The sequence below is a fragment of the Belonocnema kinseyi genome, chromosome 3, assembly GCF_010883055.1.
Source record: "Belonocnema kinseyi isolate 2016_QV_RU_SX_M_011 chromosome 3, B_treatae_v1, whole genome shotgun sequence".
NCBI classification, from domain to species: Eukaryota; Metazoa; Arthropoda; class Insecta; order Hymenoptera; family Cynipidae; genus Belonocnema; species Belonocnema kinseyi.
This window is the reverse complement of record NC_046659.1, coordinates 27,896,899-27,905,258: the sequence shown is the minus strand read 5'-3', so window position 1 is coordinate 27,905,258 and position 8,360 is coordinate 27,896,899. Positions and strand designations below refer to the sequence as shown.

At 25.2% G+C, this 8,360-nt stretch overlaps 1 long non-coding RNA gene across 1 annotated transcript in view; it reads right to left on the bottom strand.

Annotated features, from left to right (window-relative positions):
* LOC117169271 overlaps positions 1–5,632 on the bottom strand; it is a 6,393-nt gene extending 761 nt beyond the window's left edge. Inside the window, exons 1-2 of the long non-coding RNA XR_004466638.1 lie at positions 5,561–5,632; positions 5,090–5,342 (exon numbers count right to left, since the gene is read on the bottom strand). This is a non-coding gene — a long non-coding RNA (uncharacterized LOC117169271). The remainder of the gene's footprint in view (positions 1–5,089; positions 5,343–5,560) is intronic.
* Between the last annotated feature and the right edge of the window lie 2,728 nt (positions 5,633–8,360).

Here is an 8,360-nt window from a genome sequence, read left to right as displayed (position 1 = left end):
ATTAGGCAATACTGTATCAACTCATATGCATGCAAAAATGTATGGTTGAGTAGAATATTCTTAACCATAGGAGATCGACAGACATTATCCGTTTGGCTCAATCGCAGGATTTCATTACCTACAGCTATTGTCTGATGTACTCACTCCTGTGGACTCAAAAGTATGGATGATAACCTACGGTTTATTACCAGTAAGTGGCCGGTTACAAGAACAACGTAGCCTTTTTCTTATAGAGGGGAAATAAGTAGTAAATTTTTTACGAAATACTGAAATTTTCTACGTGAAAAGACGAATTTTAAACAAAACAATAGTTGAAGTTTGAACCAAAAAGGAAGACTTTTTAACAATATTGTTGAATTTTTAACCAATCAGTTGCATTTTTATGTAAGACAGATGCAATTTCTACTAAGACATCAATTTTTAAACCGAAAATACAAATTTTCGAAAAACCCAGTGGGCACAAAACTACAAAAATCCCAAGAACGTGCTTAGGACGTTTCTGGATGTCTTATGTTAGCCCAATCAACGTCTCTAAGACGTCCAATGTCCTAAAGATGACCTATAGACATCTTCAAGACATAGACGTTCTTGGGAAATTTTTTCTACTGGCATTAGACGTTTTAAGAGCATCCCTGGAATGTATTTGCACAGGCCTCAGACCTACCAGAAGTGTTTACACTATTTCACAGTTAAAAAAAAATGAAACGAATTTAACACTATTTGTAAAAATATATAATCTGTCCAAGTTCATTTTCCAAAGTTTTAAACATAATTAATTGAATTGTTATATTTTTCAATTCTGACATCATTCAGTTTACAATGCGTTATTCGAAAATCTTCTACATTAGAAATTGCCGAATTCATATTTTTATTTTCATTTATAGAACTTTAGAATGCAGTCTTAAACTATTGAATAATTAAAAATTTAAAGCGTTCGAATTGCATATTTCTAAGGAAACCTGTTGTTAGTTTATCAAATGTAAATGTAAATATTTTTAAAACGGAACAATAATTGATTTGTCAAAACGATTCTAAATCCGTTTAAATTTATGAATGTCTAGATTTGATCGTTAAAAATTAAGCGTATTTATTTTGAAAGTCTTAGTCATTAAAAAAAAATTGAGACATCCTATTGAAATTTTATAAACCAATTTTAACTTAAACATAACTTTATAATAATTTATTTGTAATTAAAGGCTTTTACTAAATTTAAAATATTTTTTCAGTCTAGAATATTCAATTTTCAATCCATTCAATTTCAAATCTTTAAATTAAAAACAAAAAATAATTATTTAATATTTAGCAATATTTTAATATTTATTTATGGCGAATAAATTAAAACCAAGTGTTAAAAATTAAACAATTTGAAACTGAACTATTTGAGAAAGAAAGACTTGAATCGTTAAAATTTCGAAGAGCTTTTAAATTTTACACGTTTTAATTTTGATTGTTATTTTTTTAATGTTTTATTTTTAAGTCAAATTGTTAATTTTTAGTGCTTAAATAACAAGTGTACACTTATTATTATCAGAAAAATTGAGTAATTTTAACAGGTATTTAGAAGTTTTTAAGAGATTTAAAGCCAATGAAAAACTTGAAATAATTTCACATAATTTAAACAAAGTCTCTAACGACAAGATTCTGCTATTCGTACCAATTTCGGTGTATATAGCCACATCATAATTTAAAACAAATTGTAGATTTTTGCAGATTTATAAAAAAATTAGAAACTTTTTAAGAATTGTGAAAGGCTTCAAAAGAATAAAAACATTTTTATAAGGTTCCTAGAAAAATTGGAAACAATTTTTCACTTTGGAACGTTATTTTTAAAAATTATTCAAAAAAATTTAAAAAGATTTGCAACTTTTTTAAAAATAAATCTGAAAGGTTTTACGATATTCTTTTCAATTTGCGGGATTTTCTTTAAATTAAAGAAAACTCTGTTTATTTCAAAATATATTTAGAAATTCTAAACAAATTTCAAAAATAATTATAATGTTGAATAAATTTAAAACAACGGATAGATTTGTCCATATTTTGAAAAAAAATTTTAAAGCTTTTCAGAGACATTTTTAGTTTAAAAAAATTTAATTTTTCCATTACTGACGTTTCTAGTAAAAAATTGTTCATTGTGCTGTTCTGTAACTTATTGAAATTATGGATGGAAAATATAGCCTTTTAAAAATGCTAAGTGACTCATCTAAAGAGATAGAATAGTTCTATCTCTTCCTATACCTCAACTTCTATCTTTTTCAATCTTTCTGCTCTTAGAAGGGCCCTTAGAAAAACTGTCCCGATCTGCCCTTGTCTGTAACTCTTTACTTCTCAACACTGATAATTCCCTATAATTTGACAGCAAGTAGGTCTTGTAGTATCGGAGCGATTAATTTTATTGGGAAGGTAACCGCCCTGAGATGGTTGAAATTCAATAGCACAGCTGGTCCTTACGCGGCATAATATGCCAAAACAATAAACTGTCAACCAAAAATTGAATAATTAGATTTGCTGCCAAAAAGTAAATGTTCAAGCAAAAAGATGAATTTTTAATTAAAATGATGGAATATTCAACTGGAATAATAGTAATCCTTTCAGTTAAAAAAAAATTTTAATGAAAAAGGAATTAAAATTTCAAAAAAATAGTTCCGGTTTCGGAAAAAAAATTTCTTTCCATTTAAAGAAAAAACAAGTTTTCAATTGAATAGCGATTTTTCAACACAAGAAATTAGTTTTTAATTAAAATGATAAATCTGGAATAAATAAAAATAATTTTTAACAAAAGAGCTTAATTTTCAACCATGTAATTTTATTTCCAACATGAAAGATGTTTTTTTTACTGAAATGATCAATATTTGAACAGAATACTTCATTTGTAAACGAATGACGAATTTTTTAACAAAGAGATTAACTTTCAAAGAAAAAGGTGATTTTCTACAAAAATATCGATTTTTTTAACAAAATGCGTGAATTTCTAATGAAATAGTCGAGTTTCTAAAAAATAAATAAATTATTAGTTAAATCTTGAAATTTTAAACTAACAAAGATCAAATGTTTAAATAAAAATATGACAGCTGAATTTTCACTTTATAAATTAATTTTCAACCAAGCAGCTGCATTTTCAACTAAAATTACGAATATTCAACTGGAAAAAATTCCCGGTCACTTTCCGCGTTTTTTTCGGTTCACAAAGATTTTTCATGCTTAATAAAATATAAAAATTTAAACTCGTAAGTGAAACTTTTTACATTTTCAGTAATAGAAAATAATCTACAAATTAAAGCACTCAGAATGGACCTCTTTAACTTTAAACTTTTGAAATTAAAGATTAAAAGTTTTTTTTATTCAAGAATTTTGTATTTAATTGCTTAATAATGTATACGTAAAAAATGAAAGGTACTAACACATTTAAATTAAACATTTGAATAAACTACAAAAATTTTAAAAATTTCAAATGAATGTTTTGAAAGATTCAGATTTAATTCTAAAACTATAAATCCACGTTATAATTTTAAATATTCTAGAATAAAGAATCAATAAACCTTAAAAATTTCAAAATTGTATTATTTTGAACAATTTATTGCTAGAAACGTCAGTAATGGAAAAATTAAATTTTTTAAACTAAAAATATCTTTGAAAAGCTTTAAAATTTTTTTCGAAATATTGAAAAATCTATCAGTTGTTTTAAATCTATTCAACGTTATAATTACTTTTGAAATTTGTTTAAAATTTCTAAATATATTTTGAAATAAAAAGAGTTTTCCTTAATTTAAAGAAAATCCCGCAAATTGAAAAAAATGTCTTAAAACCTTTCAGATTTATTTTTAAAAAAGTTGGAAATCCTATAAAATTTTTTTGAATAATTTTTCAAAGTAACATTTCAAAATGAAAAATTGTTTCCAATTTTTCTAGGAATCTTATAAAAATGTTCTTATTCTTTCGAGGCCTTTCACAATTCTTAAAAAGTTTCTAATTTTTTGTATAAATCTGCAAAAATCTACAATTTGTTATAAATTATGATGTGGCTATATACACCGAAATTGGTACGAATAGCAGAATCTTGTCGGTAGAGACTTTGTTTAAATTATGTGAAATTATTTCACGTTTTTCATTGGCTTTAAATCTCCTCAAAACTTCTAAATACCTGTTAAAATTACTGAATTTTTTCTGATAATAATAAGTGTACACTTTCTATTTAAGAACTAAAAATTAACAATTTCACTTAAAAATTAAACATTTAAAAAAATAACAATCAAAATTGAAACGTGTAAAATTTAAAAGCTCTTCGAAATTTTAACGATTCAAGGCTTTCTTTCACAAACAGTTCAGTTTCAAATTATTTAATTTCTCACACTTGGTTTTAATTCATTCGTCATAAATAAATATTCAAATATTGCTAAATATTAAATAATTATTTTTCGTTCTTAATTAAAAAATTGAATAGATTGAAAATTGAATGTTCTAGACTGAAAAAATATTTTTAATTTAGTAAAAGCCTTTAATTACAAATAAATTATTATAAAGTTATATTTAAGTTAAAATTGGTTTATAAAATTTCAATGGGATGTTTCCATTTTTTTAATGCCTAAGACTTTCGAAATGAATAAGTTTAATTTTCAAGGGTAAAATCTGGAAATTTCTAATTTTTGAACGGATTTAGAATCATTTTCACAAATCAATTATTGTTTTCTTTTAAAAATATTTACATTTAAATTTGATAAACTAACAACGGGTTTTCTCAAACATTAGAAGTACAACATTTTCGAATTACGTATTGTAAACTAAATGTCATAATTAAAAAATATTGCAATTTAACTGATAATTTTGAAAAGTTTGAAAATAGAACTTGAATAGAATTTTCTTCTAACTATTTGTAAAATTCCCAGCAAAAAAATAAATTCACCGTCATTTATAGGTCCAGCAGCCACCCTGTACATATATAGTTTAAAAGTTTAAAACGTATGTATTTTCTTGAAAATTCGTCTTCTTCATATTAAAATAGTGTAACTTCTTTTAAAAAGTGTGAAATTTTGTCAATAGTTTAGTGAATCTGAGGCCTGTAAAATAATACAAATAATACAACAATCAATCTTACCCTATAGCCCAGCTGCAATTCAGTGGTCCGGTTGGAGGAGGGACTTCCGTTTGAGAAATGATAGTGCTGACATTGACGAGTTGCTATTACACGGTGTAAATAAGGTCTCTTAGATTATAGAAACTTTCAGGTATATAACCGTCGGCTTCTTTGAAATCGGTGTTTTTAGCAAAGGGCAGTCTCCACATTGCTCTTTGCGAACGATCCAGCTTGTAGTCCATGAAATTCATCCCGGGATAATCATTTGCACAATCTGTACAATATGTTTATTATTTTCAATACTTTCGTTATTTCTGAGGGCTGAAATAACGTCTAAAAATAAATTCCAAAAACTCTTATTCACTGGCATAACCTCAAAATAAACTGGAGCACATAACCAATAAATTGTATTTATTTCAATGAAATCAAAAGGAAATATTAATAAACGGGAGATATCCAATAATTTTTTAATTAAGGTGATTGCTTACTTACAAGAACAACCGAATTGATGAAAGGAACCTCATAAACAAATATTCGTGGGAAGGAACTCCATTTTCTAGTTACGCCACTGGATTGAGTTTGACCAAAGATATTATAAACGTAGATGCGGTACGGGGCGTCGGAGTTGAGAATTATATATATATAGGACATCACATTTTCTGCCCTATCGAGGTGCTGCCCTCATAGTACTACGAAGTCGAATTTTTTTTCTCATTCTTCGTAAAATATGACGGTAAAGCAGTAGAAAAATATTTTGAGGTTAGAAAAGTTTGACATGTATGTATCGCTGAATTTTTTCAGATCTGAAGCTTGATCCAGTTTTCGATACAGTCTTTTTTTAATTATAAAAAAAATGTTCTCGAAAAATCATATTTTTAATTTTAAAAAAGTATTATAGAAAGACATTTTAAGATAAACAAGTGCTGAAAGCATTTTTCTTTGACAATTTTTTTTTAAATTGAAATAATCAAATATAATTTATACCAAAGAAGCAACTTTTTTAATGTTTGAAGTATTTAAACATTATTGTTTAAATTAAAAATAATAATTAAAACAAAATATATTTCTGGATAAGATATTTTAGTTGAAAATGTATATTGTATTTTTTAAATCACAAAAGTTCTTCTGAAAAATCGAAATGTTAATTTAAAAACACGTATTTTTATATATTCATTTGTCGGTAAAATTTTTTGTATAATTTTAATTTTAAATTCAAACAATAATTTTTAACATTTTAAATATTAAACAAAAATGTATTTGATTACAATATTTTATTATCGCAGTTTTAATAAATAATTAATATTGATTAAAAAACAAATTTATTTGGGTAGTCTTATTATTTGGGAATTTTCAAATTCGTTAATATTATAAACTGTTCAGGAATTTTATTATTTTTGGAATTGTATTTTTTGGGACAGAGAGTTTTACCGAGTCGGGAATTTTATTTTTCGAGATAATTCAGCCGTCTCCATAGAATTACAGAAAATTTGCTCTAATTATAATTTCGGCGCTCGATCTTGTTGATTTTTTCCTACAGTAATATCAAAAAGAAATGTGTATGGAAATTTTTGATATCACAAAGTTAAAGATAGTCTCAATTAAAAATGTAAAAATTCGCTGTATATCCAATTTTTATTCTTGGGTCTTGGCAATTTTTTTCTAATCCATTTCAGTGATTGGTAAACAGGGGTGATTTTCTCTTAGAAAATAAGTGATTAAAATTTGAAAAAGTTGGGTAGGCCTTTTTGACATCTAGGTATGTAAAACAGGTAAGCTGCAGAAAATTTAAAAACTAATTTAAGAACTATTTATACTCTTTTAAGATACCAATACAATTTACATAACACTAATTGTAAAATTTGCAAATTTTTAGGCCTTCAGTTTAGGAACTTGAATTTTAACGTTAAAATTGCTTCATTTTCAAAATACAGCCTTATTGTTTGAATTTTCAGAATTTTTCGAAATTGTTAAAAGGCGAAAAAGTTTGAATTAAAAATTTAAAAATGCGAAAATACACAATTTTCCATGTTCATTTGCAATCCAGCGAGTCACTTTCTTTTGCTTCTTTTGAAAGTCGATCCTTTGCTTTCAGTTTTCTTTTTAAACTATACCTTGAATTCAACGCATTTCAAATTAAATTTTTGCAGCTACAGTTAGATTGAACTATACAAAGGTTTTTGTTTTATATATAAATTAATTAAAACATTTTATTGATTTTTCACGACTGTTATTTGTAACTCTAAAATGGAATAATTACAGCTCAAACATGAGAAAGTATAGACTAATTTCATATTTAAAGAGATTCTATCACATATATTGAACTTAAAACCTCTGACCTTTTTTAAGATTTTTAAAACTCCTTTAAAAACTTTTTTTTTAACAATTTTGGTTGTGATTTCTTAATAAAAGAATAAGTGCTATTTAGTGTCCAGAACAGCAATTTCAAAAATATTTAAAGCCTTAATAATTCAGACATTTTAAATTTGTAGTCTTCAGAATATATTGACTAATTTCAAATTTAAAGCTATTTAAATATTTCATCTGAATTTTTGAATGGAAAGTGTTCCATAATTTTAGATTGAAACCTCTCAAATCATTTAGTTACAAATTAAAATCATACATCTTCAAGTTTTATTTATTTTTTGATTATTTGCCCCCCCCCCCTATAAATTTTTTTTTGTAAGAAAATAACACATGATTTTTGTAAAAATTAACAAATATATATTAAAGGTTCACTCAAGGTCATTTTTGTTCAAAAAGCTTGTTCTTGAATAAATTAACTCTTATTGTTTCCGATTTCGTTCTGTCACTCAGTGTAATTTTCTGTGAAAAATATTGATTTAAAAAGAATAGTTTTCAAACAATAGAATGAATTTCTTCGCCCGAGATGCAAACGTAAATTTTACTATAGTAAAAACAACTGGAAAAATTTAGACGAAAGCCAAATTTGGTAAAGAAAACAAACCTTTGTCGACCTATAAATACTAATTTTATTCCCCGAAAGATTTAAAAAAAATCTCTTCGATTATTATTTTAAATTAAAACAATAATTTAAAAAAATTAAACATTTAACCAAATTTCTATAATAAAAATATTTGATTATTGTATTTTTAATAAATAAATAATATTGACCACATAACTTGATTAGACGAATAGTCTAAAAAAGTCCGTAGAAATTGCAGACCACAACAATAAAAATAAAAACTAAATAATATTAAAGAACTATATATAGACAATATATAGAATGAAAATTATGATTAATAATTTTAGAATTAGTGGAAAATATATGAAA